This window comes from Xiphias gladius, chromosome 1 (genome assembly GCF_016859285.1).
Source record: "Xiphias gladius isolate SHS-SW01 ecotype Sanya breed wild chromosome 1, ASM1685928v1, whole genome shotgun sequence".
Taxonomy (NCBI): Eukaryota; Metazoa; Chordata; class Actinopteri; order Istiophoriformes; family Xiphiidae; genus Xiphias; species Xiphias gladius.
Window position 1 is genome coordinate 2882182 of NC_053400.1, and position 20017 is coordinate 2902198.

A 20017-nucleotide genomic window follows, 5' to 3' on the forward strand; every position below is an offset into this window, starting at 1 on the left:
GCTCAAAAAAAATCCACAAGTGGACCTACAGTTGAACCTATTTTGGCACACTTATGTAAAGACAAATATTCGATGAATTGGAATAGAATTTTAAACAGACATTTATGGTCCCCCAGCGTAATAACTGGGCCTTATACCTTAGTGCTAATTAGCAATGTTAGCATGTTAACATGCTAAAAGATTGTGACCATGATAACATGCTTAACATCAGAATGCATTGTAATCGTGAGCATGTCATCATACTGACATTAGCATTTAGCCCAAAGCACCAATGTTGTAGAGGCATGTGCAGGTATGCGCAGCTGTCCACTCTAAATAGACTAGTCTACTGTAAAAGTAAAACAAACTCACCAAACTCAACCTCGGTGAAACAACAGGCTTTCTGACCCCAAAGAAATAATATGGATTTTGTTAACACACACCCTCAAACTTCCAGGCAGAGTGGCACTTAGTTTCGGCAATGCATGTTTAATTTCCTTTGAATGTGATAATAAATCAGAAGACGGCAGGATATTTAACACAAGTGCATCAAAAAGACTCTCATTCATGCTTACAAATGCCTGCCGTCCCACTGGCAACCCAGTACAGAGAATTAGCATCAACAGCAGGGCTTTCGTCTTTTCTACACCAGAGAGAAACACAGGGATGATTTTTGAACTTGTAAATAACAAATAATTTCCATTAGAGAGAGATTGAGCTTTCATGCGTAATTTATCCTGCGGTGTGTTTTGAAGAGCTTGTAAGTGATGATGATTGGTTCAGAGGATTCAACTGAAGATGCTTTCAGGGAGAATGGTGCTCAAATGCAACCAGAGAAGCCTACAGTGGTGCTTCACAAAAATCTGAATGATCACAGACAAACTGAATACTTGACTGAACTCACCATTCTTCAACTGTATGGTGTGGTAACACAGTGCAATATGTAATTAGATTACTTAATGAGTATTGTGACAAATTACTATTTCAATTTTGAGAAACACTGTCCCTTACCAAGAAATACGGCTTTAGTTCAGTTGATGATATCACTGATAGCAGCTCCCACGACTTTCATTTATTCAGTTCATAGTGTAATGGAAAAATATCGTACGCAAATCATTGCTACCATATACGAAAAAGCCAAGTGATAATATTACTTTTGGCAGGGTGGTTAGCCAAACACAGCAGTTAAATGTCAGCAAATGTTGTCGATTATCTATGGCAATCTGGGCCAGTGTATAATCCTTCTCATCAGCATTATCTTGGTCCTCTGAGGTAAAAATCTGGAGGTGTAAGGATAAAACAAAACTACAAAAATATAAAAATAATAATCCTAAAAAATAGTAATAATCAACACAGAAAATCACCATTAAACCCAGTTACAGCAAATTACTATTCAATTCAGTTGACAAAGATCCATTTCAGCTATTCCCACAATTGATCAACCAACTCAGTTCACTTCAATCCAGTTTTATCAACACAAAAGAAAGTCAGCTCAAATGTCTGCTCTGGGTTTTAAAACAAACAACAATTAATTCCACCTCCAAGACAGACTCCAGAAACAATGCTTTTTTATCTCACCTCTTGTACATTGACACAGACTTAACGCAATCCTCAAAGCAAGGTAAAACTGGTAATCTTGTCCACTGACCAACAATTGGCTGCTCTCAGACATACTAGTAATACATTACCCAGAGGTTGGATTCACACTGAGCGAGTAATTCGGGGGCTTTGTTATTTGATTATTGGACGGTTGTGGGTGTGACTGTGGAAAACATGAATTAACTTTTGACAGGTGGGCAGTGACGTAATTCTGGCAGCAGTAACTACATACATCACCCCCACACACCTGGCCAATTACTGCATATTGTTGGTTTGTCTAAGTTACAAAAAATGTTGGACAAAGTCCCCACGAATCTGATGTCAGAAGGTAGGTGGTGAAAGGAGTTTCAAAGGCTGTTTCAACCATCCGGCACGCATTTCGATTGAAGCTTTCTAGTCCACATTCCACTGCAGGGGGGAAGTTATTAGCATCACTCCCCGATCCCTGCTGTGCTAAGCTTTTTGTTTCCTTGTGTAACAAGGTCAGTGCTTATACACCAAGTATCAACATTGTACATATTCTACATTCACATAATAATCCACTCCACGAGTTTGCTGAAAAAAGCCCCTTTAAATTTGATATGTTGCTCAGTGTTTTTCAGGAGGTCTTGTGCAGCAAAGCATGCGTTCCTTCAGGTTTAAGCATGTAAGCTACACAATGAAAAATTCTTTTAGTCTTGACAGTCTAAGTAAGTCAGTGGACAGCACACTAAACAAAGGCTATATTATGATTACAGTTGTGTCACTGGACAACCCATGACGTCCTGCAAGAAAACTCACGATCCTTTACCGAAACATCCATCAAGTTATTTTGCATTTTTTGCAGAAAAGGCAAAAACATTTTGACGAGACAGAAAGAGGTGGGCAACAAGGACAGTAAATTAAACCATGAGCGAATGAACTTCATAGTGGGGTGATCTTCAGCTGGTCTTTGACTGCACTGAAGCCTCATTATTTCAATCACAAAATAAAACTTTCTCATGCCACAATACACTACTTTACTGATTGCTCACTTGGATTGTATCAGAGGAGAAATGAATCCTTCAGCCATGGGCTTGTATGATTTTATCTCCTAACTTTGAATACCAGCTAGCCCACACTGAAACAAACTCATTCCAACTTGGACCAATTAGTCATGATGCCAAAGCAGAATTACTGTATAATCTGCTCTGTAACTGTGTGTCCCTCCTTTAGGCATTTTAACTTACACACTGTCCTGAAACATATGCCATTAAGAACGTGGGCGAAAAGCAGTTGGGAAGAAGAACCCCTCGTACTTACTATTCTCACCCTGCCATCACTCTTGCAGTCATCTCCTCTTATAACACCCTGACTCCACTTCCCTGAATCAAGGTGAATTAAAAAATTGCAGAAGAAAGTTAAGATTCCATAACATTAATATTTCAAAATAAACTTTATACATTTAGAGCACCTCCATCAAGAGCACCTTCACAGTTCAGGACATGTGAATCAAGGGAATAGTATTATGCATAACAATCAGGACATTTGATTGATAATCATACTGCATAGTAGGCATCTAATTTGCATGATGAAAAGAAATCTTAAGCAAATAACCCATGTGGGGACACTTGAACAGAATCTGAAGACTGTCCTATAAAATTATTTTTGAATAAATATCCAATCTCTCCAAGAAACACTCATCACCCAACTAACTCAGGACCAGTTCAGACTCTACCCTGCCTCTTGCCCAATGCATGCTGGGATACCTATCAGCCCCCTCGACCCTGAGCAGGATAAGTGGATGTTGAGAAAAGATGGAAGTTCTTCACCCTTCAGTAACATATTCAAAGTGTCAGGTGTGAAGGCAAATGATTAACTTCTAAATTATCCTCAGCAGGCTAAAGAACTTTCTGAAAGGCTGAGGCATGAAAGAGGGAAAAACATAACATAAACAGTTTTCCTGTGTCTCCCTTCCTTTTTGAGCCGTGGTCTATGAGGACCTGGAAAAGCAGCTGCCTCATCTAAGTAGCTGACTAATTTGCTAATACACACCTGCTCTGTTCTCACACACAACAGGATTACAGCCTGCATCTATAATACTATTAACAAACACATGCACATTAGATTGCACACAAATCCTTAAATGCCAGCCCGCAAACACATCATAAAAGCCATTGATTTGACATCAGAATGAACTATGAGCTGGAAGACTAGAGGCCTCCATTTGGCAGTGTCAGTTTATTGACAAAAACCTTTTATAGAGCAGCTCGACACTGAGCTGACCATTATCCTATGGTCGTCTATTGGCATTTGAATGAGGAAATATCTCCATCACACAAATGGAAGGTAATTACAATCTACCACAGAGACCCGAAAAGAACATTGTATGCTCTTCTCCCTCAATGGATTACTGTCAAATGTCGGCGGCATCATCCTCTCCATCGACAAATGCTAATGCCCTCACCAAAAGGCTGCAGTCTTTAGCTGCGTAACCACTTCAGCAATAACACTTAGGAAAATGTTTGGATCAGTTAAAGTGTGTTTCAGGGCAACACCTGCCTATGTGAAGCAAGACACAATTCCCAATTCAAGGGGAAACTAACTTTACAGCAAACAGTTTGCTCTTCACATGGCACATTTATATTCATACACAAACTGCTGTACTTTTTGTACTACAATCTTAAAAGATCTATCTCCCTGTCATCTCCTTCACCCAAGGAGGACACACACTCAAAAACACAGGTTAGTCTTTCTGTAGTTGTGAGAACAATTATTGACATAATGCATTCCCTAGCCCCTTACCCGAACCTTCAACCTCACAAATAAATGCCTAACCAACCCCAACCCTTTCCTTAACCCGAAACCTAAACCTAATTCCAACCTGAACCCTAAAACAAAGTTTTTACCCAAGTTGTGAGGATCGGCCAAAATGTCCTAAGTTCTATAACTCAAACTGGTCCTCACCAAGATAGAAGTGTACACACACAACACACACACACACACACACACACACACACACACACACAGTGTTTAAGGCCTGTAGGGAGAAGAACATGGAATATTTTCTGTTTCCTGTAGAATACAGCATCCCAGCCAAGCATGAATACAAAATACTAGGAGACTGAGACTACTGAATTTTACCCAAATTCACCCAAATTAAATATTTTCTCTTTTACCTGTGGTGTTATCTCTCCATGCAGATGGAACTTGTTTTATCCCAGTTTAATAGCCACCTCCTCCTGTCCACATGTTGAAGTGTCTTTGGACAAGACACTGAACCCCAAATTGCTCCCCATGGACAGGCCAGCACCGTGCGTGGTAGCTCGCTGCCATCAGTGCGTGAGTGTGCATGTTAATAGGTGAATGAGGCAATATAAATGCAGCACCCATTTATGGACCACATGAGGTAAGTGAAAAACCACAAAAAACATTTTTTGCTGTTTTTTAGTCAGGTGGATGAACTGAACCTTCATCCACTTTCATGCTTGTTCTATTCTTTTTTTCCTGTTACATATTTACTGGGTCTCCCATTATTTTTGCCATAGTGGAAAATAACATGGAGGCAGCCTTTTTGCTACCATCATGGTACACTACAACTATCCACTGACTGTTCAGTGAAACTCTTTAGGTTGCTTAGCAGCTCCTCGAGGCAGGGTGAGGCAGGTTTTACTGCAGTTTTTACAGACAACGCTGACGTTGTTGAGTAGAATCTCATCCTTACCGTCATCCCACTGCTGCATGCACACACACAGATTGGCCAGTGCCCATCAATACAGGGAACATCAGCTCGTAGCACAGCTGGTGAGCTAGATATTCCTGCTTTCTTCTGCTTAAGTTTTAAATAATGGATAGGACTTGTGATAAAACTGTGTTGAGCTGCAAGCATCCTCACAATCACCTCGACATGTCTGCACACTGCCAGCTGAGAACAGATGAAGAGATTTAATCAATTCCTTTTTTTTTTTCCCCCACCACCAACATTAATTCAAATATGGGGAGTTAAATCGGTGACTGCTGTTGATGAATATATGAGAAAGGCAGTTAAAGCCTTGAACAGCTGGAAAAGACAAACAAGACTGGTGTTAATGTGATCTGTGGGGTGATATTCTCCTCTGAAATAATCAGATCAGCCAGACAAGGCAGTCCACCAATGACAGGAAGATATAAAGTCTCTCAGGTCTATGTGAGAGCCGTTTTACATCAGTCTAATGTCCCACAGATCATAAGGCAATATAGTTGAGACATGTTGTATTGTGGGAAGAGGGTAGACTTATCTTCCTCAAGTGGAAAACTCCTGATGATTTTGTCATCACTGCAACGTCTGTGCTATTACACATATTCCAACAGAAGAAAGTCAGTGTTTCCTGGAGATTGCAGAAAGACATTCCAGTATGTGTAGGCAGAGCTGTAGCCAGTCTTGCGGTGACCATGGAAGGTGTAGAGAGAGAGTGCTAAAATTTCCAGCAGTCGCAACCATCTCTTCTTAAATGTAAATTTGTGATTTTGTTATTTTTCTTTTACTGTACTCTCTTAGTTGCTTTAATAAGAATAATAATAAAGCCAAATATTAGCTGAATATATCAGTATGATGTCATAAATTCAACATATACTCAATTGGATTACAAAATATTTACATCCATAATTATTCTACAATAATAATATAAGTGGTGTACTGTAGCAGTATTTAATGTGTGATGTGATAGTAATATGGGGAACACACTGCATTAATCGGACTCATGGCCCTTTCAGACTGAAATTATAGCTCTAAACGTGTCTCGTTTTATTATTTTTATTATTATTTCAATAACCAGGAGGGCAGCACGGTGTTGCAGTGGTTAGCACTTTTGCCAAGGACCAGCTGATCGTGCTGAAGCCCGCCAGCATAGTGACCAGAGCAATGGACACCCCCTTTACATTCAGGAGGACACAACGATTATGCAAAGGAGGAACGAAGCGACGAGGGAAGAAAGCTGGGTCCAGACAACAGACTGGTGGAGAAGAGAGTATTTCCTGTCTATCATCATTGGTAGTGTAAGTTTGCCGGACTTTCACTCAGTTTGTGGACTGTGTCAGAGGAGACAGGACCCTGGACCCGCTGTATTTTAATGTTGAAGAGGCCGAGCTTTTTGCACATTTGCATTTGTACATTTTTTCTATTCACTTACTGTTTATTTATTATTACTATTTTATTGTAATATTTACTTTTACTTACTTACTTACTTCCTCTTTCCTAACTGCATGTTGTGCAATTGTAACAAACCTATTTCCCTGCAGGGATCATTAAAGTTCGTCTGATTCTGATGTTGATTTATACGTATGTTGATAGGCATCATTGCAGTTGGTTACCATGACTACTAAATTAATGTAATACATGAATATTTATCATGTTTAAAAAAATTACACTAGTTACCTAACACTGCCTGATGTTACTCGCTGTTATTTTTACTGATCATCTTTAGTGCTAGATAAATCTAAGTCTAAATAGATTTTTAAAAACTTTATTGCTTCAGTTTATTCACTAACAATTATTTACCATTCTAAAATTGTCACAGACATGATAATCACAGAGACCCTTGGAGGGGTATTCCAGTGATTTACTATTGCCCCTAAATAAGGTCGTGGGACTTCAGAGAGACACATTCTTAAAAAGGAACAGTAAAAATGCAGATATTATATAAATAAATAAATAAATAAATGGTCCTATATAAGATAACCATGGTGAATCTGAAAAGCTCCTGTCAGAGGTACGGTAGCTATAATACAAGAGTTTTTACAGACTGAGTCTCATGACTAGAAAACTGAAGCTGATGTTTCAAATTTATTTGGGTGCTCTTTAAGAAAGATGACATTTACAAAAACTACTTTCATTCACAAAAACAAAGAGAAAATAGCCTGTGGTAAAAGTTCCCAAAGTCCAGACCTCTGCTGCAGTGGGTGTAAAAAAATTAATGGAACGTGGGCTTACAAAAGTACTTTCATTGCCAGATAACTACTGAAATTTCCTGTGACTAATCATATCTAAAACTGCTTTCATATGCTTAGTACCACAAAGTATTTTTATCTTCAGTCCAAAAATACATATCAGTGGAAGGCAGACAGGACAGGATCTGATGATGTGACAGCAGCCAGGATATATGATGGACAGCCAAGAGACACATAACAGATTATCATAAACAGCAGATTCATATGATTTATTAAACAAACAGCACAAAGGACACACTGCACAGCATGTACACCCTTTGTGTTAATGGATGAATATTAAAAAAGTATAGCCCACTGGGAGTGTGTGATGTGACAGATGCTATCCTGCATCCTGAGACGAATGCTGATATGGCCAGTCCTCAAAACGTCAAAGGTCTTTCCGAGGGTTAAGACGTGGTTCTAGGGTTCAGGTTAGCATTAAGTTTAGGTAAGGGTTCGGGTAAGGGTTGGGGTTAGGCATTTAGTTGTGATGGTTAAGGTTAGGTTAAGGGGCTTTTGCATTATGTCAAGTGTCCTCACAACTAATACAAGGTGTGTGTGTGTGTGTGTGTGTGTGTGTGTGTGTGTGTGTGTGTGTGTGTGTGTGTGTGTGTGTGTGTGTGTGTGTGTGTGTGTGTGTGCATGATTTCTCTGCATACTGAAAATAATCCCTGTGGAAGAACTACAGGTCTGACAGCAGCTCTGGACTGGGGTATTGAGAGTAAACCCATGAGAGACAGACAGAAAGGGAGAGGGAGACAGACATGAATAAAAACTAGGGGGAAAATCTGGGAAAATTAATGGAATACGTAATGTCACTATGCCTGTGTATTCTATTTATACTTTAATAAAAAGAAGATCAGATATCCGCTGAGCTATTGCTAATACCAAACTGGTGTCATATACATTCACATATCTGCATCTAATATTGAAGTTATACAGAAGATACCAAAGCCTCCATTACCACGCTCACATTTTAAAATTCTATACTTTTTAAAGTTCCATAAATCTGGATTTTTATGTAAACAATTAATCATATGGCTATGTAATAAATTGCGGGCTATACTGATGTCACTCAGGATCACTAGCCACGTTTGCCAGCTTTCAACTTCTTCCCATGTTGCCATGTTCCCTGGTCAATATTGTTGTGAATCCCATAGCCTCAGGTTTGTTCTGACTAAACATAAGGCAAATTTTAGAAGTGAATGCATATAGATGTGGATTTTCTCGAATGGATGTGGACTGTGGACTGACACATCCGTATGAATTGAAAAAGGTTCTGCCCGAGTGCTCATGCTAAAGCTGTTGACACCACAGCCAGTCCACACATTTCTAGCTAGCTACTGTACATCTAACATCTGTACAGTCGGTACATTGGTTGTTTGTGGCAAATAAACACTGGCTGCTCACACAATGTAGCAGTGACATTTGCAAGGGGAAAATTCATATCATGTTCAATCTGAGGTATAATGCCACTGAACCCTGGATCTATATGCAACAGGAGGGCAGAAGGATGAATCTAACTGGATGGCCATGTTGCTCTGTGTCTGCTGAATGTGGAACCTTTCCTCTCCTTCCTCCTGTTTACCAGTTATCTGTCCCCGACCGTTAAGTTGGAGGACAGAAAAAGGACAGCGAAGGAGAGAGACCAGTGAATAGAATGGGGACATCTGTTTGCTTATATTAAGTTATGTTAAGTTGGTTATCCAGCTTCCAGGTTTTATGTGGTCTTGGCAATAAGGGGTGTGGCTTTAAAAATGCCTCCCTACAGGATTCTCGTGTTTGCTCAGACATGGCTTCCTATTTTAGATGGAGACCTCAGTTCTGCTTCCTTAATTTCCTACAAAGAAAAAACATCTGGTGGGATGATGGCAACACAGGAAAAGAGAAGATAGGGAATGAAAGGTGGAAGCAATAAGTTAATGGAAGGTATTGTATCACCATTGATATCCATCTTGGCTGGACCGACAAAGAAAATAAAACTAAAATCTCAAGTGCTTTGACAGAAACTCAAACAAATAAGACACCACAACCCCAACTTTTGACTGACAGGTGTAATACGACCAGAGCAAAGAGCACTTAGCAGCAAAGATGAGGACATTATCAAAAAGAAACCAGGGATATTGTGGATTAACCACTTTCGATTTAAGCCTTACCCCAACCTTAACCAATTCTTATGAGTTTAGACAAACAATATGTTTTGAATTTGATGATTTCACTCACACTCACTTTGCAAAACATGTACACACATACACAAATATACAATGTGGAAAACAGCTCACAAAAAAGTGCTATTTCCAGTTTATTTACACTACTGCCCAGTGCCAACCCCTCAAAAGAAATGAACTAATGGTTGCTCCAAAATTTAAATTTGGATAGACAAAAAATTAGTAAATAAAACTCAGATACAGTATAGTTTTTATTGTTTCTTGCCAAACAAGACAAGGTCAAAACATAGTATATGGCTGCACCGTGTATGGTCATTGTGCGAGATTGGGGACGTAGTTGAAAACTGTTGTGGAACCGCTGTAAACAACTACTTTCAATGGAAAGTAGCTAAAGCCTGCTAGAAAAGTAGCTAAACGTTGTTAGATGACATAATAGATTGCAGTAATTAGCATATTCATGATATCAGCACGTCATATTTGCATTCTGCCTAGTGTCAGCTTTATCTGTTTGCTTCTCTGCTACTCTCTGTATTCACATATACAGACATTTAATACAGCTGAATTCCCAATCAAACTGTTCTCATTTACATGGTTTTCTGTTTTTATTGCTAGACAAAAGAACAAGTATGAAATAGTGACTGAAACTCAGCCCATTAAGGCTACATGTTAAGCAGCAGTCACTTCCAAGCAATCTCCAAGCTGCTGCTCTGCTGAAATCCTGATTTTACAACTGTGACGTCACCTGACAAAATCATTACAGACAAAAGTTAAAGGCAAAAACTGTGCTGTGATATCAGCTGTATTTACTTGTAAAATGATCATTCAGAGAGAAAGTTAGAAGCTCGTTCACATCTATGCAGCTGCCATGTGGTGAATTCAATGAGATGCATATGGAGGTGTGAGATTGTGTCAGGTATGACATTTTGCCTCATTAGGACTGGGCTTTGGTCCCCATGAGGACCACTGGTCCCAACAAGGTCAGTGTTTGTTCATATCCATGACCAAAGGCATACAAAAAACACACATGGTACAGAAGCCCTACTTGCCTCTAATGGGGCAAGATGTGTGTTTGGACAGGCAAGCCTTGTTATCTACACATGGAAGGACTTGTGTGTGTGTGTGTGCGCATTTAGTTGTGATGGTTAAGGTTGTGGTAAAAGGCCTAGGGAATGCATTATGTCAATGAGTGTCCTCAAAAGTAAGGTAAGACAAGTGTGTGTGTGTGTGTGTATGTGTGTGTGTGTGTGTGTGTGTGCGCGTGCGCTCATGCATGTGTTCCACCACCTTAATACAGGGTCAGTGCAGTGGTGTCATGTTGAGATCTGTTTTGAGAGTAAAACTTGCTCCTTTATCTCTGTTGACAGCTCCATGCCTGCTCCGATTCTGCTTAAAAATTACTAATCACTACTGAGACATTCTTGGCCTGTTCCATAAAAGCCCTGCAGCAGCTTCACACACACACTTGAAGCTTTAAAACAGCTACATCAATGTTCTATGTTGGAACAAAATATTTTAGAACAAAATGAATATTTTCCCTCTAAAAGGAATACTCCACTGAATGTCTTTGAGTATCAAACACAACCTGTAGGCTTGATCAGTGGCTCTAGCATGGATACACAATGGCTGGATCCAAACTAAGTGTGTTTTGGTATGACTCAGACACTGCAATACAAACCTTTAAAAAAAACTACAGTATCAAAACAATAGCCCAACTGATAAATACAGATATAAAATGTTTCTTCATATATTTTCAAGTTCAATTTAATTTATTGGGTGATATAACAAGAAAACTTACAGTACTACACAGAGGGGAAAAAAGAAACACTACATCTAACTCATCATTTGTATATTAACTAATCCAGCCCATATTATGACAAAAATGGTAACCAAAGTTCTTTACTTGCCTAAAAAATAACAGCTACATCTACATGTGGGGAACAGGTGCCTGTTTGTGGCATGGACATTTTTCTTCTTTCTTGTGTTCTACAACATAATCTGCATGTCAGCATTTTCCCCATTTAGCAATGTGCTGACAATATGTACGCTATTTATATCAGTCAGAGGTCTTTTTTTGCCTGCAAAGGTGGCAAACCCAAAAAAATGGGTAAACAAGAATTCCATTGGGTGTATGCTAAACTACACCCCTCTTCCCACTGCTTTGATCTAAATTAGACTCTTGGGATCCAAAAAAAACATGGTGTGGAGGACGTGGCTGCATTGTGCGATTTTAATGTCAGCTTTTAAGCAACTGCTGTATTTAAATTTTAGGCCGCTGCACTGGCACGTGGACATACAGGTAAAGGTGGATATCCGTCTATATTTGGTGTCTGTGGACCAAAACAAATCGACAAAAATAACAGACTCACACACAAAGCAGGAGCAGCTGTCTATTGTAGTGCCAGGACAGGGCCTGGGATCAATTTACACTCAGTTATTCATGCAGGTCCGTCATTAGTATTTTATTTCATCAATTAAGAACTGTTTTGTTTTGTTTTTGGGGGGGGGGTGAAATTGGGTGTTTTCACTTCTGTTGCAGGGAAACAAATACAGGCAGGAAAACAACTATTCTAAGCTATTTCACAGCTCATTAAGGAATTGATGGATGGGTCAAAAACAAAAACAAAAAAAATTCTAGATTCCATCTGGACTACCTCATCTACAAATATGGAGCTACCATTCTCCAAAGCACAGCAGAGGAGAAAGCAGAGAGCAGGCTCCAAACAGCAGGCCTGACCAGTGGGGAAAGAAATTTTCCTCTTTCAATTGAAGCTAGAGGGCTCATGGTTTCCTCAAGTAAACTGTGGCCTTTGGCTGCTGGCCCAATCATCCACGGTGGCAGCTTTCTGCCAGTTCTTCCCTTTGACTGTATGTCTCTGCCTGCATGTGTGGATGTGTGTGCGTGGAAACTCCAGCCTGTACTGGAAAGTAGAGGCCTCTCTGCCAAGAGTTGTGGTCCTTACATTGGGAAAATATTGCTTTCAATAGACAATACAAGAAAGGACAAAAGGTTTAGAGTATGTGTGGATTCTAGAATATGTAGAGGTCCCTTAGTAGCTTTTCCTTGCCCACTTGCAAGGGTTAAAATTATTGCTAGATTTTTAAAGTAACCCAAAAAAAACTCTCTTTTTCTAACCAATGACTAAAAAAAAATATCCACTTCATGTGATCTCAAAGAGAAATATTTCTTAGCTATACATATGCATGCGTATGTTTATAGCAGTATTTTCTTTTTCTGGATATGTTTTGGATACAATAATTTGATTATTATATATATTTATTTATTTTTTAAACACAGGTGGCGCTGTTCTGTCAGTTAAGCCAATGCTGTCCTCACCGTGGCTCATGCTAACTAAATAGTTCTTATTCCATACAAACAAGAAGTAGGAATCGCCTCCTGTGCAGCAAGCATTCAGTGGGACTTGCAACACAATCTGAACATTCTCATGCCATATTCTACATTGAACCAAAGTTTGGGCAGAATAATTTTACTGATATTTTCTCCCTAAAAGCCTTCCTTCCTACTTCCAGGAATACAACCATGTAACTGCCATCCCTGGTTTCTTCAGCCAGTATGTCAGGTTCAGCAGCAGAGAACTTTTAGACACTCTCGTGCGCCCTTGCTGGCAGACATGTTCAGCCGTCAACATTCATCTTTAACAGCCTAACATCAGGTCCTAATTATTGGTGCATTCAAATGAATTCAACCGCATCTTTGCTCATTTACATCACTCATACTTAACACCCTGCCAAATTAAAAAGATGCAGAGACACAATGCTGTGGCATCTGCAGTAATTTTTGGTAGATCTGGGAAGTCTACTGCTTTCAGCATTGAGAGCAACAAATGTGAAAGCTTTCGTGAACTTGATTAAGCTGGATCACCACACAGTTCTCTCAGTCAATATCCAGAGCAACAAAACAGATATTCATTTATATTAATATCTCCCCCATTACCACTTTGTAGCTACTCTGTAACTTTTGCTGAACAGCAACATCTGTGGCCACAAATGACTACGAGATGGACTAATAGATGAACTTCCCTTCATTTCCCAAGATTCTCTTAGTCAGTTGCTATGGTGTAGCCACGGATTCTTTGGGGGGGGGGGTCCCCCCCAAAGAATAACATAAATTCTATTATATAAATATCATAGTATTGTGGGAAATGTACTTAAAAAAAAATTAATTCCAGGGGAGGGCTATCATTTGGATCCCCCCCAATGTCTATACCATGGTTAATCCCTTGGTCATTTGCTTTAAAAAAGGTGTCATTAGGCAACCTGACTTTTGCCACCTGGTGTTAACATGCTATTTTCAGGAAATACATTTTAATGCAGTTGTAATGCAGTCTGAGAATGATCAGATAAAACACACTACATCTGAACATTATCTCAATCAGGTGTGAATTAAATCTATTCAGTATGAGCATGTTCTTTAGAAAAGTAATCAAGTTTTTTTTTTTCTCCATAAATGAAGCGCTATATTTATTAATATAGGGGTTGGTTGGGGTGGATTGTGGGCGTACGGAACACACGACTGTAACACCGGAAACCGGAGTACACATCCAGATTCCCGTCTGTGGTTAGGTTTAGGCAACAGACGCACTTTGGTTCAGTTAAAGGGAAAGGTTGTGGTTTTGGTTCAATGTAAATGTGTCTGAAATCTTTTTTTCTGTATTAAACCAGACCACAATCTTTCCCTACACTTAACCAACTGCAGTGAGCGCCTGAAAAAATAATGCTGTAGTCAGTGTAAGTGGATTTTGCACTGCTGTATCAGATATTTTGGCAGAAAACAAATACTCTGTAAAGATTTTACTGGTAGGTTCAGTATCAATACATTTGCCACTTGCCAAATACATAAATGAATAACATTTCTACATCATGTTAATTGAAAACGTAATGCAGTTGCAATTATGTTTCCTTCAAAAACATATTTGCTGTGGCAAAATCAGTTGAATATAAACAGAATAATTGCTAGGTGACAGGACTAAAACACTGGCCACAGGAGACCGCTGTTGGTTTCCCATTTCCAACAGCAGGTCAGCTTTCTTTTTTTAAGCAGTAAAATATCAAAGTCCTTCCTTAACTGAGTCTGTGTGCAGCAGCTGAACTCAGACCAGTCGCAACAGATCAGACACATCAGAACAGGTGCAGATTCATAAGTGATGCAAGCCTATAATAAGGAAATGAATCTCGCAGCCTCTTAAACACACATACTCACGCTGTACCAGTCACACTCACACACATACGAAACAGTTCTCGCAACAGCTTGTACATTTGCAAGTCAGGTGTAGATGAAAGGCAATGCAACTACACCGTAGCTTGTGTAATCCCTACTCAAGCTTCACACCCTGGGAGACAGATCTCTCTCAGATGGTTACGTTTCAAGATTTTCTACACCTTCCTATTCTTTGTTTTCATCATCAAAACCCACCAGTCTCATTACCTGCTCCTTTCTACTGCTTACTCTTACCGTGTAACCTTCAATTTTTCACTCAAACACAGACTTTTGTCCCCAAGAAGGCCACCCTCCTCTTCTTCCTCGCTCTCATTATTATCATCACTGCCACTCTTTCCCAGTCTGCTCCTATTCTTTGTTACAGTGCTATTCTCCTCCTCATCATCACCATGTCATCCTCTCTGGAGGACACTGAAGATGATAAGGGAACACGGTGAAGGCAAGCAGTCAGCCACAGACAGCTCCAAGGCATCAGCAGCTCATCAGCCTAAGCACAGATTCCACTTGATCCCCACAATTTGCAGTCACAAACACAGAATCACCATCAGCTGCCTGAACCATGGGTGAGTTCGATTGCAAATGAAGACAAGGCGGCATAAGCACGTTAGGCACTAGACATGTAAGCCACTATATAGACTGGGGTGAATGTCATAGTGAATAGTACAGACATCAGGACAGTTTAATACTAAAGCAGCTCAAGGGACCTCAAAGGAACTATAATTAAATAAAGATGAATAATGGTATATTTTGTAACTACCTCACATAGTCTAATATAGTTACATGATTTGAGGAGTTATCTTTTAGAAATCAAATTTGTTCAAGTTGACTCTGTAAATCCAAAAAATATAAATATGCCAGTATTTCTACCCCAGAATTATATTCCTGAAATTGTGGGGAGGGTTACACAATTATGCAAGGAGATCAAATTTACAGCCAATACAGATTCTACAACTTATATTTACATATAAAATTTGGAGAAAGAAATGTTTAGGGATGTGGTGCAATGGGGGACACTGGACTCGACCTCACTATTTGTCAAATTCTGGCTACAGCTTTGATGTACAAAGATCTGCACAGACAACACAGTTAATAAGCATCACCCCTGCATATAATAAGGAGGAAAATGGTCCACTAACCTGTTGGAAGGAGACTGGAGAGCACAGTGCACTTGTTTCCTCTGGAGCCGAATGGCAGCGCGGAACCACGGTTGAACAGTGCGCACCATTCATAGAGTGGAGGAGCAGGGAAACCTGCAGACGGCTGCTCTTATAGACCGGTGATCTGGTGGCGAATAGCAGCTGGATGTACAGACGCCGATCTGGACTATTCCCAGAAAAGCATTTTTTCCCCTTCTTTAAGATAACAACCTCTTACCCACCGCGTCGTGCTGCCCTCACAATGTCCCCGTGGAGACTTTTTTTTTTAATTTGGAGCAATTTTCGCATTTCTGATCCAGCTGCACGCACGGCGCGACGACGGAGGGGACGTTCTGTTAAAGACAGCCAGGGAATTCAAAGAGAGTATGCTGCAGTGGTGCCATCAGCGCGTCCTGACCGGGAGTCCACTTACCTTTGCCCCCAAAGTCGTGGCAGGACAGGAGTTCAAAACACTCCAGCCCCCAGATGTAGCCTACGGACTGCGACCGTCTCCAGTCCGCCGTGACACGCGAGTGAAGTTTCCTTCCTCGCCTAGCAGGACGCGCAACCGGCGCAGAAACTACCTTTACCGACACGGATCTTTTCCAGCACACCTGTAGCTCGCAGCGGTAAAACAATGACGCCCCGAAGTACCCACTCTGGGTGCACCACAGTATCAACACACACACACACACACACACACACACACACACACACACACACACACACACACACACACACACACAAACAAACAACATGCTCTCGCTCCTGAAAGGTGTTTAAGAGTCCACAGAGACCTACCGACCTGTATCATATAATCCGTGTCTAATTCTGGAGCCTGTGAGACGCGCAGCTCGGGGCAGTGCAGGGATGAAGCGGAGCGCTGTTCGTGCGTCAGCCGGTGTCGGAGCGCAGGGACGTGGCCGGTCCCGGTCAGAAGCGCACGGTGCTGCGCCGCCTCTATTTACTCCAGCTGGAGGAAGGGCACGCCCACTGCGCGCGCACGTGCGTTCTGGAGGGGGTATTCCCGATTCCTTCATTCCCTGGAAACCGACCTCTTCGCAAGGGTGTAGGCAGGATTTTAGAGCTACTGGAGGTCAAATAAAATCATTGATGAATAAAGATAAACACAGAATATACAAATAGCATTCAGCAAATGTTAGAAACATTGTTAGAACATTTTTTCATACATCAGCAATCCAATTGGATGTAAATCTTGCTATTTCACAGCTTTCTCCACACTACCAGGTATCCTAATACTGGTGGGGAAATAGTGAATACGTATTATTTGTTGGCCTAGAAGTAGTCAGGTTGTTCTTCAATCATCTACTGCAATCGGCCTACAGAATACCCACGAATCCTCCAAATCCAAAGGACAAAATAGGTTGTAACTGTGCCTCGGGGTGACGCAGACGTGTTTGCTGATGCGATGCCCTGATCAGCAGGATGATAAGTGACTACCAACTCCAAAATCCTTTAGCCTAGAAATCACTGGTGAAACTGTTTTCTGATTTTAAACCATGGAATCCCAAAATGTTAAATATGTAAGTAAATTAGACATTAAGTAATCATATGAATAAATGATGTAAAAATATAGTCTATAAATAAGTGACTTGTGAAATAATTGAAGAAATTATGGCTAAACTCATTACCTATCAAAAATATTTCCTTCATTTCTTTATTTCATTGGGTATCATTTTTATTTCAAAATAAGCATTTCCAAACAGCTGTCTTTATTCCAATATGGCATTCTGCTGATAACACAATTCATGCCAAGTTTTTACTTAATAATGCCACTTTTCAGGACAGTGGTGTCACTGGCCTCTCACGTTTCAGCCAATCACGTACCAACGGTCTCAAGCTAGCAAACTCAACTAACTGTTACCACGTTTAGCTCCTGTTAGCTAGGGCAACGACAGTCAACCAACTGAAGGCTGATGCTGTAAATGAACACAGTACACAGACTAATAGTAACTAAACTTATGTAGTTTCAAACATTAGTTTTAACAAGGCTGCTCATGCTAAAACGCTGACTGGAAACCTGTAGCTAACATGCTAACTGGATATTTCTGGTAGCAGCTGTTGTGCATGCTTGTTTGCTTAAAGCATGGGAGGCAGGGGACATGTGCTTAACTAAAAGGTGAGAGGATGGTGACTACACCAATGTCATGAGATGTAACATTTTCAAATTAAAAAGTGTAGTGAATTTTTACTAACAAACTGACTTATACAGCATAAACAGAATTATTAGACTATGTATCATGTTTACAACCTATTGTCACAACTATTGTAGCAGTACAGGTAAGGATGACCCAGATGCAGACTCAAAGACACAATGGAAAGATAAACCATTATCCAACAAAGAACTGGTGTCAAAGGTAGTTACGTATATATACAGACTGGGCTGATGAGGAAACTGGGATCAGGTGTGTGAGTGGGGAGGGAGGCTCAGGTGATTGGACATGCAGAACAGGTGAACAGTGGAATTGTAAATGGGAAAAAAAAGTCTGGAGACATCTGGTGGGTGGATGAAGAATGGCAGGTCTGAAGGGGCGAACATGGTGCTGAGGGGAAGTGAGTGAGAGCTGGAAACAGGGGCAAAGGGGAACTAGGAAGCAGATCATGACACCTGTATCACTAAAGTAAACCCCTAAATCCCAGAGGAACCAAGGAAATGTATGTCTAAGAAGGAAAAATTCATCTGATCGCATTGACTTCTGGGACTGACCACGTCTCAGAGGAAAATAACGACACACACACTCAGACAAGAACACAGGATGAGTGAGGCGTACTATGTCTCCTTTTTCTTAATTAAGAAACTCAGTTCTGCTAACTTATAATTCATGGCCTGGCCCAATCATCCGACGGTTGCCTTCTAATAGTGTTTTATGACACCTGCAAAAGAACACAAGAGAAAGAAGAAGAAGAGAAAAACATTTGGATTAGTCAGAGGTTACTTCCCAGCAGGCACACACTTGGCCACCAACATCGTTAGACGTTGATATTTTGTTGAATGTAGGTTGTGACGTTGCGTAACCAAAATTCAATGTCAAGACAATGTCTACTGCCATTGTCAATTTGACGTAGAATACAGCTACAGCTGACATTGATATTTTGTTGGTTTTAAGCTGTGTTGTTAAGTATGCCGTCTCTAAATGGCTGCTAAGCGTCACAATGTCAATCAGCCAACACTGACATCAACCTTATTTCCATTTCCAACTAAAATTTAATATCTGTCCAATGTTAGAGTCGTTAGAGTCCAACGTCTTTCTGATGTTACACTGACAGTGCCAGCTGGCTGAGGTGGTTCTGTTAAGCTATTTTGTGCCTACAGAAAATTATCTTTTTTTAAAGCTCTTTAAATGTAAATTTAATTGGTGTTAGAATAACAGTGTTTATGTGACAAGCTCAGATCACAGGAAGTTTGGGGTAGTTTAACCTTGATTTGATAGACAAGTGAAGTAACAGGAGCATTTTACAGATCAAATCTAATCCCCTTTCAACAGCAAGTAGTATAAATTGAGACACTGTGAAATGGGAAGAGCTCACTGTGTAAGAAGAAGCAAGTGGATGTATCTGTGTATGGGTGATTAGAGTATGTGTGAGGGAGAGAACGTGAAAGTGCTCGGTGAAACCCATCTTCCACACCTACTGTAGATTTTTCCTGAAGAAAGACAATTTCTCAGCCATGTACAAGTAATATGGCTTTTAACTGGCTTTTTTATAAGTATTCATGTGAATGTATTGCTGTGATAGCAGGATGAAAGGAAAGATCATTATAAGAAATATTGCAACCTTATATTCAAAATAATTTTAATCTGATTAAAACTGAATCTGGGGCTGTGCAATAGAAAAATTATTAACACTTAAATAGAAATAGAATAGGATATAGAAATTAGAGAAACTTCGATATACTGTTGATAGGGAACATCGCTTGACAGTTTACTTACTTCCTTTTACAACACTGAAACAAAGCT

General features: G+C 40.2%; 1 protein-coding gene across 2 annotated transcripts in view; it reads right to left on the reverse strand.

Annotated features, from left to right (window-relative positions):
- The window catches only part of LOC120788575 (cell migration inducing hyaluronidase 1), a 174579-nt gene extending 156190 nt beyond the window's left edge, over window positions 1-18389 (reverse strand). The window contains exons 1-2 of one of the 2 annotated variants that reach the window (XM_040124443.1): window positions 18313-18389; window positions 16846-17130 (exon numbers count right to left, since the gene is read on the reverse strand). The gene's annotated coding sequence lies outside the window, so the exon portion shown is untranslated. Of the gene's footprint in view, window positions 1-16473; window positions 16543-16845; window positions 17131-18312 lie in introns of those variants that run through there. The other variant, XM_040124452.1, reaches the window with a different exon arrangement.
- Window positions 18390-20017: the final 1628 nt, after the last annotated feature.